The sequence below is a fragment of the Haliotis rufescens genome, unplaced genomic scaffold (genome assembly GCF_023055435.1).
Source record: "Haliotis rufescens isolate VD_foot unplaced genomic scaffold, xgHalRufe1.0.p SCAF_9, whole genome shotgun sequence".
Classification (NCBI taxonomy): domain Eukaryota; kingdom Metazoa; phylum Mollusca; class Gastropoda; order Lepetellida; family Haliotidae; genus Haliotis; species Haliotis rufescens.
The window spans coordinates 5,772,481-5,793,763 of NW_025964383.1; the positions used below are offsets into that span (position 1 = coordinate 5,772,481).

At 44.5% G+C, this 21,283-nt stretch overlaps 1 protein-coding gene across 11 annotated transcripts in view; it reads right to left on the reverse strand.

Moving 5' to 3' along the window:
* LOC124151447 (muscleblind-like protein 2a) overlaps positions 1-21,283 on the reverse strand; it is a 411,834-nt gene that overhangs the window by 60,494 nt on the left and 330,057 nt on the right. The window contains exon 1 of one of the 11 annotated variants that reach the window (XM_046523912.2): positions 12,069-12,295. The exons of 7 other annotated variants lie outside the window; for them this stretch is intronic. The gene's annotated coding sequence lies outside the window, so the exon portion shown is untranslated. 3 more of the 11 variants (XM_046523917.2, XM_046523919.2, XM_046523920.2) reach the window with 3 other exon arrangements.

Genomic DNA, 21,283 nt, shown 5'->3' on the forward strand with positions numbered 1-21,283 from the left:
TTTCCTTGTGGGTACTTGTCTCACCCAAGGTGAAGCTGCTTTGTGGGTACTTGTCTCACCCAAGGTGTAGCTGCCTTGTGGGAACTTGCTTGTCTCACCCAAGGTGTAGTTGTCTTGTGGGTACTTGCTTGTCTCACCCATGGTATAGTTGTCTTGTGGGTACTTGTCTTACCCAAGGTGAAGCTGCTTTGTGGGTACTTGTCTCACCCAAGGTGTAGTTGTCTTTCGGGTACTTGTTTTACCCAAGGTGAAGCTGCCTTGTGGGTACTTGTCTCACCCAGGGTGTAGTTGTCTTGTGGGTACTTGTCTCACCCAAGGTGAAGCTGCTTTGTGGGTACTTGCCTCACCCAAGGTGTAGTTGCCTTGTGGGAACTTGTCTCACCCAAGGTGTAGTTGTCTTGTGGGTACTTGCTTGTCTCACCCAAGTTGTAGTTGTCTTGTGGGTACTTGTCTCACCCAAGGTTTAGTTTCCTTGTGGGTACTTGTCTCACCCTAGGTGTAGTTGTCTTGTGGGTACTTGTCTCACCCAAGGTGAAGCTGCTTTGTGGGTACTTGTCTCACCCAAGGTGTAGCTGCCTTGTGGGAACTTGCTTGTCTCACCCAAGGTGTAGTTGTCTTGTGGGTACTTGCTTGTCTCACCCAAGGTGTAGTTGTCTTGTGGGTACTTGTCTTACCCAAGGTGAAGCTGCCTTGTGGGAACTTGCTTGTCTCACCCAAGGTGTAGTTGTCTTGTGGGTACTTGCTTGTCTCACCCAAGGTGTAGTTGTCTTGTGGGTACTTGTCTTACCCAAGGTGAAGCTGCCTTGTGGGTACTTGTCTCACCCAAGGTGTAGTTGTCTTGTGGGTACTTGTCTCACCCAAGGTGAAGCTGCTTTGTGGGTACTTGTCTCACCCAAGGTGCAGCTGTCTTGTGGGTACTTGTCTTACCCAAGATGCAGCTGCTTTGTGGGAACTTGCCTCACCCAAGGTGCAGCAGCCTTGTGGGTACTTGTCTTACCCAAGGTGAAGCTGCTTTGTGGGAACTTGTCTCACCCAAGGTGTAGTTGTCTTGTGGGTACTTGTCTTACCCAAGGTGAAGCTGTCTTGTGGGTACTTGTCTTATCCATGGTGTAGTTGTCTTGTTGGAACTAGTCCTACCCAAGGTGTAGTTGTCTTGTTGGAACTAGTCCTACCCAAGGTGTAGTTGTCTTGTTGGAACTAGTCCTACCCAAGGTGTAGCTGCTTTGTGGGTACTTGACTCACCCAGGGTGTAGCTGCTTTGTGGGTACTTGACTCACCCAGGGTGCAGCTGTCTTGTGGGAACTTGTCTCACCCAGGGTGCAGCTGTCTTGTGGGAACTTGTCTCACCCAGGGTGCAGCTATCTTGTGGGAACTTGTCTCACCCAAGGTGTAGCTGCTTTGTGGGAACTTGTCTCACCCAAGGTGTAGCTGCTTTGTGGGTACTTGACTCACCCAAGGTGTAGCTGCTTTGTGGGAACTTGTCTCACCCAAGGTGTAGCTGTCTTGTGGGTACTTGACTCACCCAAGGTGTAGCTCTTTGTGGGAACTTGTCTCACCCAAGGTGCAGCTGCCTTGTGGGTACTTGTCTTACCCAAGGTGTAGTTGTCTTGTGGGAACTTGTCTCACCCAAGGTGTAGTTACCTTGTGGGTACTTGTCTCACCCAAGGTGTAGCTGTCTTGTGGGTACTTGACTCACCCAAGGTGCAGCTGCCTTGTGGGTACTTGTCTCACCCAAGGTGTAGTTGTCTTGTGGGTACTTGTCTCACCCAAGGTGTAGTTGTCTTGTGGGTACTTGACTCACCCAAGGTGCAGCTGCCTTGTGGGTACTTGTCTCACCCAAGGTGTAGTTGTCTTGTGGGTATTTTGTGCCTCAAGGAAACATCAACATTGCAGATGTAAGTCAACTGTAAAATCTTGAACCAAAGTTATAAAATCCCTGATTCCAAATATGGTGACATCCACTGGGGCAAATATCCTTCACTTCTTCCAGACATGACTGAGGAAGCTTGCACCAGTCATACAACCATGTCCTGAAAACAAGGCAACACTGAGAACAAATCATGTTCTACTTTTTCTGCATGAGTATGAGTTTAGAATCAATGTGCTTGAAAACATATCTGCCAAATAGTGTAATATAAACATACTATATTCCAAAAACAAAGATTCAATATAATGCATCATAATAAAGTAAAACAGTACAGAACAGAGCAAAATACTTTTTTTAAACAATGAGTGAGTGAGTGAGTTGGGTTTAACGCCGCTTTTAACAGTATTCCAGTTAAATCACGGCGTATCAGCTTAATGTGGGAGGAAAGCCCGAAATGATGCAGGACTCAGACGTTTACCACTTCGGTGAAACCCACGAGCACGGGTATGGTGCTGACAAACCTAGAAACTTAATCGGGGCGAACCGGGATTCGAACCCACAATCATAGGTTTCTGGCGTGGCCAAGGGACGCAATTCTGCACAGCGAATCGCGGCGCCTTAGACGACTGGGCCACCCGTGCCCCCTTTTTAAACAATGTAACACAACACATCAAATCATAAAAACCTGGAGGGGGAAATAGATGTTTGGAAACACATGCTGCAGACAGTGCTATTTTGCTGAATTGGATATTCTGTGCTTACACTTAAGCGTAAGACTGGCAGCACATTCTTTCCATACCAGTTCAAATAGCAATAAATTCTTTGAAAACATCTCCATGCTTTTCTACTCGGAGATGTTTTAGTCAAAAAGCCACAGTCTGTTGGCAGTTGACAGTCAACCTCTAGAAGTACCACTGCCATAGCCATATGTACATGTTTTAGGAAACACAATCACATTATTCATAGAGTCACTCAGTAATGTACATCATTTTAGTGATCATTCAAAATCAAATAGAGCTTCGTTATTTTTGTATGTACTGTAAAAAGCCATAAATATTACTATTCAGTCAACACAACAAAATTAAAATGCCATGTACACTAATTGAAAGACATACCTCATCAACTACAGCATCTAAGTGTTATTTTACTCTAGCCTTTCCTGGAGGGCAAGTTGAATATATTCCCATACAGCTAGGCTCCTATTGACTGATATATTTATATATATGTCACAGTCCACTGTGCCAATATCTACACACAGTCCACTGTTCCAATATCTACACACAGTCCAGTGTTCCAATATCTACACAGTACACTGTTCCAATATCTAGACACAGTAAACTGTCCAAATATCTACACACAGTCCACTGTTCCAATATCTACACACAATCCACTGTTCCAATATCTACACAGTACACTGTTCCAATATCTAGACACAGTAAACTGTCCAAATATTTACACACAGTCCACTGTTCCAATATCTACACACAGTCCACTGTTCCAATATCTACACACAGTCCACTGTCCCAATATCTACACAGTACACTGTTCCAATATCTACACACAGTCCACTGTTCCAATATCTACACACAGTCCACTGTCCCAATATCTACACAGTACACTGTTCCAATATCTACACACAGTCCACTGTTCCAATATCTACACACAGTACACTGTTCCAATATCTACACACAGTACACTGTTCCAATATCTACATACAGAACACTGTTCCAATATCTACACACAGTCCAATGTCCCAATATCTACACACAGTCCACTGTTCCAATATCTACACACAGTCCACTGTTCCAATATCTAGACACAGAAAACTGTCCAAATATCTACACAAAGTCCACTGTCCCAAGATCTACATTCAGAACACTGTCCCAATATCTACACACAGTACACTGTCCCAATATCTACACACAGTCCACTGTTCCAATATCTACACACAGTACACTGTTCCAATATCTACACACAGTCCACTGTCCCAATATCTACACACAGTACACTGTCCCAATATCTTCAGACAGTCCACTGTTCCAATATCTACACACAGTCCACTGTTCCAATATCTACACACAGTCCACTGTTCCAATATCTAGACACAGTAAACTGTCCAAAAATCTACACAAAGTCCACTGTCCCAAGATCTACATACAGAACACTGTCCCAATATCTACACACAGTACACTGTCCCAATATCTTCAGACAGTCCGCTGTTCCAATATCTACACACAGTCCACTGTTCCAATATCTACACAGTACACTGTCCCAATATCTACACACAGTCCACTGTTCCAATATCTACACACAGTCCACTGTTCCAATATCTACACACAATCCACTGTTCCAATATCTACACAGTACACTGTTCCAATATCTACACAGTACACTGTTCTAATATCTACACACAATCCACTGTTCCAATATCTACACAGTACACTGTTCCAATATCTACACAGTACACTGTCCCAATATCTACACACAGTCCACTGTTCCAATATCTACACACAGTCCACTGTTCCAATATCTACACACAATCCACTGTTCCAATATCTACACAGTACACTGTTCCAATATCTACACAGTACACTGTTCTAATATCTACACACAGTCCACTGTTCCAATATCTACACACAGTCCACTGTTCCAATATCTACACAGTACACTGTTCCAATATCTACACACAGTCCACTGTTCCAATATCTACACACAGTCCACTGTTCCAATATCTACATACAGAACACTGTTCTAATATCTACACACAGTCCACTGTTCCAATATCTACACACAGTACACTGTTCCAATATCTACATACAGAACACTGTTCTAATATCTACACACAGTCCAATGTCCCAATATCTACACACAGTCCACTGTTCCAATATCTACACACAGTCCACTGTTCCAATATCTAGACACAGTAAACTGTCCAAATATCTACACAAAGTCCACTGTCCCAAGATCTACATTCAGAACACTGTCCCAATATCTACACACAGTACACTGTCCCAATATCTACACACAGTCCAATGTTCCAATATCTTCAGACAGTCCACTGTTCCAATATCTACACACAGTACACTGTTCCAATATCTACACACAGTCCACTGTCCCAATATCTACACACAGTACACTGTCCCAATATCTTCAGACAGTCCACTGTTCCAATATCTACACACAGTCCACTGTTCCAATATCTACACACAGTCCACTATTCCAATATCTAGACACAGTAAACTGTCCAAAAATCTACACAAAGTCCACTGTCCCAAGATCTACATACAGAACACTGTCCCAATATCTACACACAGTACACTGTCCCAATATCTTCAGACAGTCCACTGTTCCAATATCTACACAAAGTCCACTGTCCCAATATCTACACAGTACACTGTCCCAATATCTACACACAGTACACTGTTCCAATATCTACACACAGTCCACTGTCCCAATATCTACACACAGTACACTGTCCAAATATATACACACAGTACACTGTTCCAATATCTACACACAGTACACTGTCCCAATATCTACACACATTCCACTGTCCCAATATCTACACACAGTAAACTGTCCCAATATCTACACACAGTCCACTATCCCAATATCTACACACAGTACACTGTCCCAATATCTACACACAGTACACTGTCCCAATATCTGTACACAGTCCACTGTCCCAATATCTACACACAGTACACTGTCCCAATATCTGTACACAGTAAACTGTCCCAATATCTACACAAAGTCCACTGTCCCAAGATCTACACTGTCCAAATATCTACACACACTGTCTTAATATCTACACAATACTAGTAGAGGCAACAGACAGTCCTGGTGTCTGCAGATACTAGTAGAGGTAACAGACAGTTCTGGTGTCTGTAGGGGTAACATACTCTCTCAGTGTCTGCAGATTCTAGAAAGGGTAACAGACAGTCCTTGTGTCTGCACATAATAGTAGAGGTAACAGACAGTCTTGGTGTCTGCACATAATAATATAGGTAACAGACAGTCTTGGTGTCTGCACATAATAATATAGGTAACAGACAGTCTTGGTGTCTGCAGATACTAGTAGAGGTCACAGATAGTCCCGGTGTCTGCAGATACTAGTAGGGGTTATAGACAGTCCTGGTGTCTGCACATACTAGTAGGGGTAACAGACAGTCCCAGTGTCTGCAGATACTATTAGGGGTAACAGACAGTCTTGGTGTGTGCTAATACTAGTAGAGGCAACAGACAGTCTTGGTGTCTGCAGATACCAGTAGAGGTAACAGACAGTCTTGGTGTCTGCAGATACCAGTAGAGGTAACAGACAGTCTTGGTGTCTGCAGATACCAGTAGAGGTAACAGACAGTCTTGGTGTCTGCAGATACCAGTAGAGGTAACAGACAGTCTTGGTGTCTGCAGATACCAGTAGAGGTAACAGACAGTCTTGGTGTCTGCAGATACCAGTAGAGGCAACAGACAGTCTTGGTGTCTGCAGATACCAGTAGAGGTAACAGACAGTCTTGGTGTCTGCAGATACCAGTAGAGGCAACAGACAGTCTTGGTGTCTGCAGATACCAGTAGAGGCAACAGACAGTCTTGGTGTCTGCAGATACCGGTAGAGGCAACAGACAGTCTTGGTGTCTGCAGATAATAGTAGAGTCAACAGACAGTCTTGGTGTCTGCACATACTAGTAGAGGCAACAGACAGTCTTGGTGTCTGCAGATACTAGTAGAGGTAACAGACAGTCCCAGTGTCTGCAGATACTAGTAGAGGTCACAGACAGTCCCTGTGTCTGCAGATACTAGTAGAGGCAACAGACAGTCCCAGTGTCTTCAGATACTAGTAGGGGTAACAGACAGTCCCAGTGTCTGCAGATACTAGTAGGGGTAACAGACAGTCCCGGTGTCTGCAGATACTAGTAGAGGTCACAGACAGTCCCTGTGTCTGCAGATACTAGTAGAGGCAACAGACAGTCCCAGTGTCTGCAGATACTAGTAGGGGTAACAGACAGTCCCAGTGTCTGCACATACTAGTAGGGGTAACAGACAGTCCCGGTGTCTGCAGATACTAGTAGGGGTAACTGACAGTCTCAGTGTCTGCACATACTAGTAGAGGCAACAGACAGTCCTGCTGTCTGCAGATACTAGTAGGGGTAACAGACAGTCCCGGTGTCTGCACATACTAGTAGGGGTAACAGACAGTCCCAGTGTCTACAGATACTAGTAGAGGTAACAGACAGTCCCTGTGTCTACAGATACCGATAGGGGTAACAGACAGTCTTGGTGTCTGCAGATACCAGTAGGGGTAACAGACAGTCCCGGTGTCTGCACATACTAGTAGGGGTAACAGACAGTCCCAGTGTCTACAGATACTAGTAGAGGTAACAGACAGTCCCTGTGTCTACAGATACCGATAGGGGTAACAGACAGTCCTGGTGTCTGCAGATACAAGTAGGGGTAACAGACAGTCCCGCTGTCTGCAGATACTAGTAGGGGTAACAGACAGTCCCAGTGTCTGCAGATACTAGTAGGGGTAACAGACAGTCCTGGTGTCTGCAGATACTAATAGGGATAACAGAACATTCTCAATAAAAGTCTGTAGGCAAGACAGAGAGAAGGTTGCAGATGACTTATTGCACTTCGATCTCCTGATTGCTTTGGGACAGAAGGGGTTTAGACCATAATGTCATCATCTACACAGCTCACCAGACAGTTTCCACAACCTCGATTGCTCATGCATTAAATTATCTGACGTAATTTATTTTCCATCTTCTACTCTGTGGCTCAAACATGCAGCAATCCAATTCGAATAAAAACAAGCCAATAAAACGCCAGTGAAGCAGAGGACCAAGGAGGTGAAAAGGACCAACACATGCACAGGTTTTAGCTTTGTAATGCTAGACAAACGAGGGGAGGAAGACACTATTCATTACAATATTTCGGTAAAATTTAAAACTGCAATTCTTGGTTGTTTGGCAGACTTGTGCTCTGTCCAATACAACTACTTTTTTGCATAAATCTGGATTCCAGTGAGGCCAGGTACCATCGCCAGGTACCATAGCATAGACAGGGTCTTCTGCCAGTGACAACTTGTTTCTGGTCATTTTGAAACAGTTACTCAACAAATGAAAGTAAGTACATTGGGTTAAACGCACTGTATTCCCCATATTATGCTCAAGTGCACAGCCAACCCACCCCACCCTTCCTTACCAGCTTTTAGACCAATCTGTATTTTGTTGTCTGAAAAGCTGAAAATCATAGATAAAAAGTTAACCATTCAAATGTAAGGCGTAATATATTCAAACAAAACGTGAATTAATTCCCCATTTCTGACAGGTCAGGTACAAGGATTCATTGGAGTGTGGCAGCACTGCATTCATTGTAACCTTTCTTTGTCATAGCCCTAGATGAGGTCATTGAGGGAAGGGTGCTGCATGCTGCACATCCAGGAAATAAGTATAATCTCACACTTAACGGTTTGCTGAAATATTGGAAGTGAAGACACTTTGTTATAGATGAACATTTTATCCATATGCGTTTAAAATGTCTAAAAAGCTAAATAATCTTAATTACACTATGAAGGGAAACTGCTTCTATGGTGAGTGATTTCCCCCTGATGCTTCTGCAGTGAATTGTGAACTGGTGCAGTAGTTAACAAGGGCACCTTTTGCCATCAAAATTGCATTTACCCAGGATTTTACATGACGCACACATGTAGAGAATGCACACCGAAAAAAAAGATACTATTAATTTGAACAGTAATTAAATAAATAAATAAGATTTTAGAAAAATGTACCTTTAAGTTCAAAGTTAAATATTCTGTGATGTCATTCTATTGTTTAAAAGCTCCATTATTTTTCAGGAATAGTGAGTTGTTTGTCAAGTATACATTATCTTAACCAACATTTGTATTAATTTGCATGGAACAATTTTTTTTGGACAAGTGAAAGATTTGAGTTTTCTCGGAAAACATGTGCTGTCAGTGGGGTTCGAACACACATCCTATGATTTAGGATGTCCAATATTTGACCAAGGCTATGGCGTGAAATTAACTATTAAATAGTTTCAAATATTTGCACAATCCTTCAATCTATAAAATAACATGCATAAAATGTTGTGTTACAGCAGGGTACCTATAACAATGTTCATGTTTAAAGCAATTAGATAAACCTTTGACGAGAAAAAAAAAATCAGGTAAACACATATAACCTTGTTCAGGGCTCTATTTTTCTTGTAATCCCAATCACCATGTATTAACAATGCGCAAGTGACTGGTAAAATACAAGTTAAGGAGCCCACAAAATTATGAGGAGCCGTGTACCATGCATTGTAAATGTCAGCTCGCAAGGAGTTCGGTGCATGTGCAAGAGCGGCAGGGAATGTATTCCTCAGGCCTCATATGCAAGGGCGACTCGTACAGTATAAATACAGTCTACAAAGGGTTTTGGTTTATTTTTTAAATATTTTCCACAAGGGAATGTTTTGTCAATGTATTAAAGTAGGAATGTGTTTTAATAAGGGGAATATCCTTGTAACTCTCCATTCCTTAAATATAATGCTCCTTGGAGCCATTATTTTAAAAGTTACTCGGACATTCCCCTCTACTTAGTTCAGACATCCGTAACAATAGATGTAATACCTTGTGAAGCACAAATGATTCTATGACTACAAAAGTGAAATTATTCTACAATTACAGGTTAGAAACATAGCTAGGCGAGAAGGCATGTGTAATGTCTGTGATTGTACAGTCATTTTAGGACAGGTAGGTTGTCATCTGCCACCAGGGTTTATGCTGGGGCCGGCCAAACAAGGGGCGGGTGCAGCTGTTGCATGGGATTATGTCTCTCAGACCATACACCTCGTCATAACAATGCCACCAGATTAAATTTGCAAATTTCATCTTTACGATTACACTTAATTAGCATTATGTGATTATTAAATGGTATCATGTAAGGCACATGTGGCAGCAACTCTATTAATCATTAATCATTAAAGTTCACCAGTGTTCCGGGATGATTTTATCATCGAATAGTAGTTTTTAATCTTTTAACTTGACAACCTGGGGCTATTGTTAATAAAATGTTGCATGTTTTTCACAAGTTTGTTATTTTTAATAATGGAAAAAGTAATGATTTCCCAATATGTAAATTTTCCCTGTACTTGATGTATTGATGACCTCTGAGTCACACAGGCATCTTGGACCCAAGTGAATAGCATTCTTAAATATCTGATAAGCTGATAATGGAAGCATGAAATAAAAAATGACTGAATTCAATCAATTATTTTATACAAATTAATATTTTTTAATCCACTATGACAGCAGAATGTTTTTTTTAACGCAACATACTTGAAGTGAAGGTTTGCTCTGTGCAATGTTTTAGGTGTTCACAATCAAGGTTTTTGTCAAATTAGAGGATAATGTAAATTGTCATTAAGAAAGTACAAAGAACTGATGATTAAAGCCACAGCAGTGACATGACAGGAGCATATGAAGGAGTAGGGAGCCACAGGCACTCAGTTGGACATGCAGGAAAAACGTGGGTATTTGATGTCTGCCAGGTGTACCAGCACAACAATACACGGACTTTGTATCAAGCATATCAGCAGATGACCAGACTCACATATGCTGGCCAGTTATCATTTTAGATGCAAAATATCTTCTGCAATACTCATAAACTATACACGTGTCACAAATTTTTAACTATGCAGTTTTAATATCCTCGATGAAATGAGTATGTAGATGATACTACTGAGATAACAACTACAGATAACTTTTATACAAACTGTCACTTAATAATATCAACCACAGTTTAGATGAAAAGCAAGAATACACACGGGTATGCTTGTCTGTTTGATAGGAACATCAATTACTTCTGTGCTTATTTCTAACCTTTCCCCATAATTAGGAGTGACACCGCAGATTAGATTCTGAGGGTAACAAATCAGCAAAAAAATACAAAAAATATTTTCACAAATTCAAAACATTCTGAACAAATGCAGATTAATTTATATTTGATACAATTATTCATTACTTTAAAAATGAATGTTCATGTATCTTCACATACACACATACATAATGTGAGCAGAATTTATTTTTGTAGTATGAACTGTGAATAGTTTTTTTGAAGTGTGAATTGTGAAAAGTATACTTTGGTAATATGAAGTGTGAAAAGTATTTTTGTAGGTGGACTGTGATGTAATTGGTTATGGCTACAGTTATTATGTTTAAATGCCGTCTCTTTCAAACATACACAGTGACAGATGTTAATATGGAGCTCGCGTGCGCACGCACATGCACACACTCGCACGCGCACGCGCCCACGCCCTTGCACACACACACAAGATTATTCTTCAGTAAATGTCTAGTATGGCAATACAGACTTTCGCGGGACCGACAAGCAACTAGACAGTGGCATGCAGGCACACCTGTCTACTAGCTTTATTTAAGGCTTAACAAGCAAATTCAACAAAATGATGGTCTCCACAACTTTTTATAACATTATTTTATCTTACCTCAACTACAGTTCAGTTTATCAAAGTATGACTGTTAAAATATACGTAAGCAAGTGCATATTATCAATTACATGCTACAACTAGGTATTGTAGTTTAAAGCCCAGATTTATTCAAGAAAGGAGACAGCAGACCTTGCGGCCATAGATAATGCAGCACAAGTGCATGGCAAATCTCTTATGCAATGAATGACGTATTGACAGAACTGCAAGTGACACTGCACATGGTAGGAACAATTTCAACACCTGACCTACCTCCCGCTATGAACATCCATGTGAGTGCTGCACTACAATGATGCTACACTGGACCAAGTAGGCCCATGTGGCTACAGTCAATGCAGGTTTCCTAGTAGTCAACCTGTGATGAGCAAGCTGGCTGACCACAGACACCACGCTTACAGCTTGGTGACACAGCCAAGACAAGACCTGTTATCACTCTGCCTACCTCTCACCGCTACACCTTTCTTCCCAACATGTTCAGGCAATTGAGTAACCAAGAAATGCCCATACACACACCGAAGTAACTGGCCTTGTTCATATCCTCCACTGTTGTCCCTGACTGTCTCCGCTTGTTAGTGTCCACCGATATTAACCTGGGATGACCCAGCTGCTGATCTCCCCACTGACTACCTCGCTCACTGCCTAGGTGGGTTCCCGCTATGTAGGTCAACTCAACAACACACACGGCAATACTTACAACTCCATTGTAGTCAGGCTGTTAAATATGAAGCATCTTTTTGCCATGTGTCGGCGGACAAGCAGTTGGATGGCAGTAGTCAGAACTAGCGTGTGAAAGCGTGAGTGTGCCAGAAGGCAGCAGGCTGGCCTCGGAGGTTGACAGCGAACTCAGCTAGCGGTAGTAGCAGTGGCAGGCAGCAGGCATGCAGACAGTAACATGTACCCAGTGAATCACCAGACACAACGTCATTGGCTAAATTTAGACGCCTCTGCTGATTGGCTATACACCAAGATTCTCCCTCACGCGTCTTTGTAGCATGTAACTCAGGAAAAATCTCTGTAATTCCAGAAAACCTGCAGCCTCCCTTTTTCAGGATAAATTTTTTGTTGTGTCTGACTACCTCGCCTGGCTCTTGTGACTGGTGACCTGAGCTAGGCCTGGCCTTAGCTGATGTCATGGTGATATATAAACAACACAACCTCCTCATCTATTCACTTCTTTATATTTTACCTCAGGCTGGCTACAGCTACTATCATCTCAGCTAACAATGGCAAAACATATTTCATCATGGCCATATCATTTCACAGGCATGAACCATAACGTAACATCCACAAAAGTAACACCATTCATATTTTAGGTACAGACTAACTCAAAATAATAGCACCTCTAAAATTATGTAATTATTTATTCAATTTAACCTAGCATAAAAATGGTAAGATTATGACCACATTTTTGTAGACAGGTAATGTATGGCGAATGAAATGTTGAACACTTCCAAATCTGCATCCAGCATTGATCAGTACCTGCATATACACCTCCAAAGTACCCGCTATCTTCTTCCTCATGGAGGCTCATTTGATCAATATTTATTTTACCTTCATCAACATTTCTTCATCTGTTTTCACCCAAGCAGTGTTAAGTTTCATCAATATTCCAAGTAGCTGATGAGGCCAGACAGCCATATTGATCCACATATAACTTTTAATATCCTACATCTCCGCAAACATAGTCTTTTCTCTATTGTTTTGAAAATGTCACAGGATTCCATAGGTGTTTAGCTGCCTGCAGGAGAAAATGACTAAGGCAATGAACTTGTGTCTAGTTACACACTGCATGGGCAAGTCACCTATCTGTTCCATTGTCATAGATCATCTGTTCTTTACAATCACAATTCATTTCACATGACACAAAATTGTCCGATTATACATAAATTAGTCCATAAAAAACCCTCAACTAACAAATACATGCTGTGATTAAAAGTTAGTACCATGCACACCATGAAATAGGTTCCCTCTGTGATCAGTGCTGTTGAGTCCTGGCAAAACTCACATCCCTCCTTGATATGCCCATTATGTAGTGTGTCAGATGTCTTTGTCTGGACCAGACAATCCAGTGACTGACATCATGCACATCGATCCATGAGAATACATCTCATTTGAATTAACAATGGATCAACAGTAATTCTGCAGTTGCATCGTTAATGAGAATACATCTCATGTGAATAGACCACAGACCAACAGTAATTCTGCAGTTGCATTGTTGATGTGAATAGCTCGCTGACTTGGTTGATGCATATCATCGATCCCAATTGTGTGAATCGATGCTCATGATGTCTATCACTGGATTGTCTGGTCCAGACTTGATTATTTACAGACCGCCATCATATAGCTGGAATATTGTTGAGTGTGGCGTTAAACAAGAAACAAACAAACAAACATATGAATGGACCAGGGGCCAACAGTAATTCTGCAGCTGCATCATTAATGAGAACACATCTCATGTGAATGGACCAGCGGCCAACAGTAATTCTGCAGCTGCATCATTAATGAGAATACATCTCATGTGAATGGATCAGGGGCCCACAGTAATTCTGCAGCTGTATAGTTAATGAGAATACATCTCATGTGAATGGACCAGGGACCAACAGTAATTCTGCAGCTGTATAGTTAATGAGAATACATCTTATGTGAATGGACCAGGGACCAACAGTTATTCTGCAGCTGTATAGTTAATGAGAATACATCTTATGTGAATGGACCAGGGACCAACAGTAATTCTGCAGCTGTATAGTTAATGAGAATACATCTTATGTGAATGGATCAGGGACCAACATTAATTCTGCAGCTGTATAGTTAATGAGAATACATCTCATGTGAATGGACCAGGGACCAACAGTAATTCTGCAGCTGCATCATTAATGAGAATACATCTCATGTGAATGGACCAGGGACCAACAGTAAGTCTGCACCTGTATAGTTAATGAGAATACATCTCATGTGAATGGACCAGGGACCAACAGTAATTCTGCAGCTGTATAGTTAATGAGAATACATCTTATGTGAATGGACCAGGGACTAACAGTAATTCTGCAGCTGTATAGTTAATGAGAATACATCTTATGTGAATGGACCAGGGACCAACAGTAATTCTGCAGCTGTATAGTTAATGAGAATACATCTCATGTGAATGGACCAGGGACCAACAGTAATTCTGCAGCTGTATAGTTAATGAGAATACATCTTATGTGAATGGACCAGGGACCAACAGTAATTCTGCAGCTGTATAGTTAATGAGAATACATCTCATGTGAATGGACCAGGGACCAACAGTTATTCTGCAGCTGCATCATTAATGAGAATACATCTTATGTGAATGGACCAGGGACCAACAGCAATTCTGCAGCTGCATTGTTATTGAGCAGACATCTCATGTGAATGGACCAGGGACTAACAGTAATTCTGCAGCTGTATAGTTAATGAGAATACATCTCATATGAATGGACCAGGGACCAACAGTAATTCTGCAGCTGTATAGTTAATGAGAATACATCTAATGTGCATGGACCAGGGACCAACAGTAATTCTGCTGCTGTATAGTTAATGAGAATACATCTCATGTGAATGGACCAGGGACCAACAGTTATTCTGCAGCTGCATCATTAATGAGAATACATCTTATGTGAATGGACCAGGGACCAACAGCAATTCTGCAGCTGCATTGTTATTGAGCAGACATCTCATGTGAATGGACCAGGGACTAACAGTAATTCTGCAGCTGTATAGTTAATGAGAATACATCTCATATGAATGGACCAGGGACCAACAGTAATTCTGCAGCTGTATAGTTAATGAGAATACATCTAATGTGAATGGACCAGGGACCAACAGTAATTCTGCTGCTGTATAGTTAATGAGAATACATCTCATGTGAATGGACCAGGGACCAACAGTAATTCTGCTGCTGTATAGTTAATGAGAATACATTTAATGTGCATGGACCAGGGACCAACAGTAATTCTGCAGCTGTATAGTTAATGAGAATACATCTAATGTGAATGGACCAGGGACCAACAGTAATTCTGCAGCTGTATAGTTAATGAGAATACATCTAATGTGAATGGACCAGGGACCAACAGTAATTCTGCTGCTGTATAGTTAATGAGAATACATCTAATGTGAATGGACCAGGGACCAACAGTAATTCTGCTGCTGTATAGTTAATGAGAATACATCTAATGTGCATGGACTAGGGACCAACAGTAATTCTGCTGCTGTATAGTTAATGAGAATACATCTAATGTGAATGGACCAGGGACCAACAGTAGTTCTGCAGCTGCATCGTTAATGAGAATACATCTCATGTGAATGGTCCAGGGACCAACAGTAATTCTGCTGCTGTATAGTTAATGAGAATACATCTCATGTGAATGGTCCAGGGACCAACAGTAATTCTGCTGCTGTATAGTTAATGAGAATACATCTAATGTGCATGGACCAGGGACCAACAGTAATTCTGCTGCTGTATAGTTAATGAGAACACAAAGGTAAAAAGTAAGGTAGTAATTTCAGTTATCCGACGTTAGTATCAACAAAACATGTCAGGCAAATACTGTGGAATGCAGTTGGTCCCACAATCCAAGTTGCATCTATTTATTTCAAATAACAAAGAAATTCAAAACTTCAAATTTAATTTATGCCCAGCATTTTTTGTGTTCTTTATACAAAAGATCATGAAATGTCTGGTTATCACTGTAGGCATCAATCAAGCACCTCTGTAGCATTGTACATTTTGGGCTGACATTGATAAATGTAGCTACTGAATACATCAATCTCTGAATTACAAATACCAAATAGTATGAATAATATGTAATTAATATATAGACATAGCAAATGGTGCAAAAGCAGATGGTGTTTCCCCATGATTCAAATCTTCATGTACACTTGTCACACCCTGGTGATACCCGTGAAAATCTAGGTTAAACAAGGTCTTCAGCAACCAATGTTTGTTGCAAAAGGTGACTATGCTTGTCGTAAGAGGCAACTAACAGGATTGTGTGGTTAGACTCGCTGACTTGGTTGATGCATGTCATTGTTTTCCAATTGTGTATAGACCCGTGAAGATTCCGGGGTAGAAAAGGTCTTCAGCAACCCATGCTTGCCATAAAAGGTGACAATGCTTGTCGTAAAAGGTGACAAACGGGATCGGGTGGTCAGACTCGCTGACTTGGTTGATGCATGTCATCAATCCCAATTGCGTGATGGATGCTCATGATATTAATCACTGGACTGTCTAGTCCAGACTCGATTATTTACAGACCGCCGTCATATAGCTGGAATATTCCTGAGTGCGGCGTTAAACAACAAACCAACCAACCAAACCAATTGTGTATATCAATGTGCATGTCAATCACAGGATTGTCTGGTCAAAAGAATGATGTCAAATAGCAGGAATATTGCTGAGTGCAGCATTTAACAACAAACAAACGAAACACCCTGGTGAACCCAGACAAGTAAACAGTGACTGGAGGGTGGGCCGCCAGAGACTAACTTGCTGTGTCTCCCACTCTGGCGAACTAACAGTCACTGGAGGGCGAGCCGCCAGAAACTAACTTGCTGTGTCTCCCACTCTGGTGAACCAACAGTCACTGGAGGGTGGGCCGGGGACTTACTTGCTGTGTGTCCAAATCTGGTGAACCAACAGTCACTGGAGGGCGAGCCGCCAGAGACTAACTTGCTGTGTGTCCCTTTCTGGTGAACCAACAGTCACTGGAGGGTGGGCCGCCAGAGACTAACTTGCTGTGTCTCCCACTCTGGTGAACCAACAGTCACTGGAGGGCGAGCCGCCAGAGACTAACTTGCTGTGTGTCCCTTTCTGGTGAACCAACAGTCACTGGAGGGTGGGCCACCAGAGACTAACTTGCTGTGTGTCCCACTCTGGTGAACCAACAGTCACTGGAGGGCGAGCCGCCAGAGACTAACTTGCTGTGTGTCCCTTTCTGGTGAACCAACAGTCACTGGAGGGTGGGCCACCAGAGACTAACTTGCTGTGTCTCCCACTCTGGTGAACCAACAGTCACTGGAGGGCGAGCCGCCAAAGACTAACTTGCTGTGTGTCCCTTTCTGGTGAACCAACAGTCACTGGAGGGTGGGCCGCCAGAGACTAACTTGCTGTGTGTCCCACTCTGGTGAACCAACAGTCACTGGAGGGTGGGTCGCCAGAGACTAACTTGCTGTGTCTCCCACTCTGGTGAACCAACAGTCACTGGAGGGCGAGCCGCCAGAGACTAACTTGCTGTGTGTCCCTTTCTGGTGAACCAACAGTCACTGGAGGGTGGGCCGCCAGAGACCAACTTGCTGTGTCTCCCACTCTGGTGAACCAACAATCACTGGAGGGCGAGCCGCCAAAGACTAACTTGCTGTGTGTCCCTTTCTGGTGAACCAACAGTCACTGGAGGGCGAGCCGCCAGAGACTAACTTGCTGTGTGTCCCTTTCTGGTGAACCAACAGTCACTGGAGGGTGGGCCGCCAGAGACTAACTTGCTGTGTGTCCCTTTCTGGTGAACCAACAGTCACTGGAGGGTGGGTCGCCAGAGACTAACTTGCTGTGTGTCCCACTCTGGCGAACTAACAGTCACTGGAGGGTGGGCCGCCAGAGACTAACTTGCTGTGTGTCCCACTCTGGTGAACCAACAGTCACTGGAGGGTGGGTCGCCAGAGACTAACTTGCTGTGTGTCCCACTCTGGTGAACGAACAGTCACTGGAGGGTGGGCCGCCAGAGACTAACCTGCTGTGTCTCCCACTCTGGTGAACCAACAGTCACTGGAGGGCGAGCCGCCAGAGACTAACTTGCTGTGTGTCCCTTTCTGGTGAACCAACAGTCACTGGAGGGTGGGTCGCCAGAGACTAACTTGCTGTGTGTCCCTTTCTGGTGAACCAACAGTCACTGGAGGGTGGGTCGCCAGAGACTAACTTGCTGTGTGTCCCACTCTGGTGAACGAACAGTCACTGGAGGGTGGGCCGCCAGAGACTAACCTGCTGTGTCTCCCACTCTGGTGAACCAACAGTCACTGGAGGGCGAGCCGCCAGAGACTAACTTGCTGTGTGTCCCTTTCTGGTGAACCAACAGTCACTGGAGGGTGGGCCGCCAGAGACTAACTTGCTGTGTGTCCCACTCTGGTGAACCAAGTCACTGGAGGGTGGGCTACCAGAGACTAACTTGCTGTGTGTCCCACTCTGGTGAACTAATAGTGACTAGAGGGTGGGTCGCCAGAGACTAACTTGCTGTGTGTCCCACTCTGGTGAACCAAGTCACTGGAGGGTGGGCCGCCAGAGACTAACTTGCTGTGTGTCCCACTCTGGTGAACCAACAGTCACTGGAGGGTGGGTCGCCAGAGACTAACTTGCTGTGTGTCCCACTCTGGTGAACGAACAGTCACTGGAGGGTGGGCCGCCAGAGACTAACCTGCTGTGTCTCCCACTCTGGTGAACCAACAGTCACTGGAGGGCGAGCCGCCAGAGACTAACTTGCTGTGTGTCCCTTTCTGGTGAACCAACAGTCACTGGAGGGTGGGTCGCCAGAGACTAACTTGCTGTGTGTCCCTTTCTGGTGAACCAACAGTCACTGGAGGGTGGGTCGCCAGAGACTAACTTGCTGTGTGTCCCTTTCTGGTGAACCAACAGTCACTGGAGGGTGGGCCGGGGACTTACTTGCTGTGTGTCCAAATCTGGTGAACCAACAGTCACTGGAGGGCGAGCCGCCAGAGACTAACTTGCTGTGTGTCCCTTTCTGGTGAACCAACAGTCACTGGAGGGTGGGCCGCCAGAGACTAACTTGCTGTGTCTCCCACTCTGGTGAACCAACAGTCACTGGAGGGCGAGCCGCCAGAGACTAACTTGCTGTGTGTCCCTTTCTGGTGAACCAACAGTCACTGGAGGGTGGGCCACCAGAGACTAACTTGCTGTGTGTCCCACTCTGGTGAACCAACAGTCACTGGAGGGCGAGCCGCCAGAGACTAACTTGCTGTGTGTCCCTTACTGGTGAACCAACAGTCACTGGAGGGTGGGCCGCCAGAGACTAACTTGCTGTGTGTCCCACTCTGGTGAACCAACAGTCACTGGAGGGTGGGTCGCCAGAGACTTACTTGCTGTGTCTCCCACTCTGGTGAACCAACAGTCACTGGAGGGCGAGCCGCCAGAGACTAACTTGCTGTGTGTCCCTTTCTGGTGAACCAACAGTCACTGGAGGGCGAGCCACCAGAGACTAACTTGCTGTGTGTCCCTTTCTGGTGAACCAACAGTCACTGGAGGGTGGGCCGCCAGAGACTAACTTGCTGTGTGTCCCACTCTGGTGAACCAAGTCACTGGAGGGTGGGCTACCAGAGACTAACTTGCTGTGTGTCCCACTCTGGTGAACTAACAGTGACTAGAGGGTGGGTCGCCAGAGACTAACTTGCTGTGTGTCCCACTCTGGTGAACCAAGTCACTGGAGGGTGGGCTACCAGAGACTAACTTGCTGTGTGTCCCTTTCTGGTGAACCAACAGTCACTGGAGGGCGAGCCGCCAGAGACTAACTTGCTGTGTGTCCCTTTCTGGTGAACCAACAGTCACTGGAGGGTGGGTCGCCAGAGACTAACTTGCTGTGTGTCCCACTCTGGTGAACCAACAGTCACTGGAGGGTGGGCCGCCAGAGACTAACTTGCTGTGTCTCCCACTCTGGTGAACCAACAGTCACTGGAGGGTGGGTCGCCAGAGACTAACTTGCTGTGTGTCCCACTCTGGTGAACCAACAGTCACTGGAGGGTGGGCCGCCAGAGACTAACTTGCTGTGTCTCCCACTCTGGTGAACCAACAGTCACTGGAGGGCGAGCCGCCAGAGACTAACTTGCTGTGTGTCCCTTTCTGGTGAACCAACAGTCACTGGAGGGTGGGCCGCCAGAGACTAACTTGCTGTGTGTCCCACTCTGGTGAACCAAGTCACTGGAGGGTGGGCTACCAGAGACTAACTTGCTGTGTGTCCCACTCTGGTGAACCAACAGTCACTGGAGGGTGGGCCGCCAGAGACCAACTTGCTGTGTGTCCCACTCTGGTGAACTAACAGTGACTAGAGGGTGGGTCGCCAGAGACTAACTTGCTGTGTGTCCCTTTCTGGTGAACCAACAGTCACTGGAGGGTGGGCCGCCAGAGACTAACTTGCTGTGTGTCCCTTTCTGGTGAACCAACAGTCACTGGAGGGTGGGCCGCCAGAGACTAACTTGCTGTGTGTCCCACTCTGGTGAACCAACAGTCACTGGAGGGCGAGCCGCCAGAGACTAACTTGCTGTGTGTCCCTTTCTGGTGAACCAACAGTCACTGGAGGGTTGGCCGCCAGAGACTAACTTGCTGTGTGTCCCACTCTGGTGAACCAACAGTCACTGGAGGGTGGGCCGCCAGAGACTAACTTGCTGTGTGTCCCACTCTGGTGAACCAACAGTCACTGAAGGGTGGGTCGCCAGAGACTTACTTGCTGTGTGTCCCACTCTGGTGAACTAACAGTGACTAGAGGGTGGGTCGCCAGAGACTAACTTGCTGTGTCTCCTTTTCTGGTGAACCAACAGTCACTGGAGGGTGGGCCGCCAGAGACTAACTTGCTGTGTGTCCCTTTCTGGTGAACCAACAGTCACTGGAGGGTGGGCCGCGAGAGACTAACTTGCTGTGTGTCCCACTCTGGTGAACCAACAGTCACTGGAGGGTGGGCCGCCAGAGACTAACTTGCTGTGTGTCCCTTTCTGGTGAACCAACAGTCACTGGAGGGTGGGCCGGGGACTTACTTGCTGTGTGTCCCACTCTGGTCAACCAACAGTCACTGGAGGGTGGGCCGCCAGAGACTAACTTGCTGTGTGTCCCTTTCTGGTGAACCAACAGTCACTGGAGGGTGGGCCGCGAGAGACTAACTTGCTGTGTGTCCCACTCTGGTG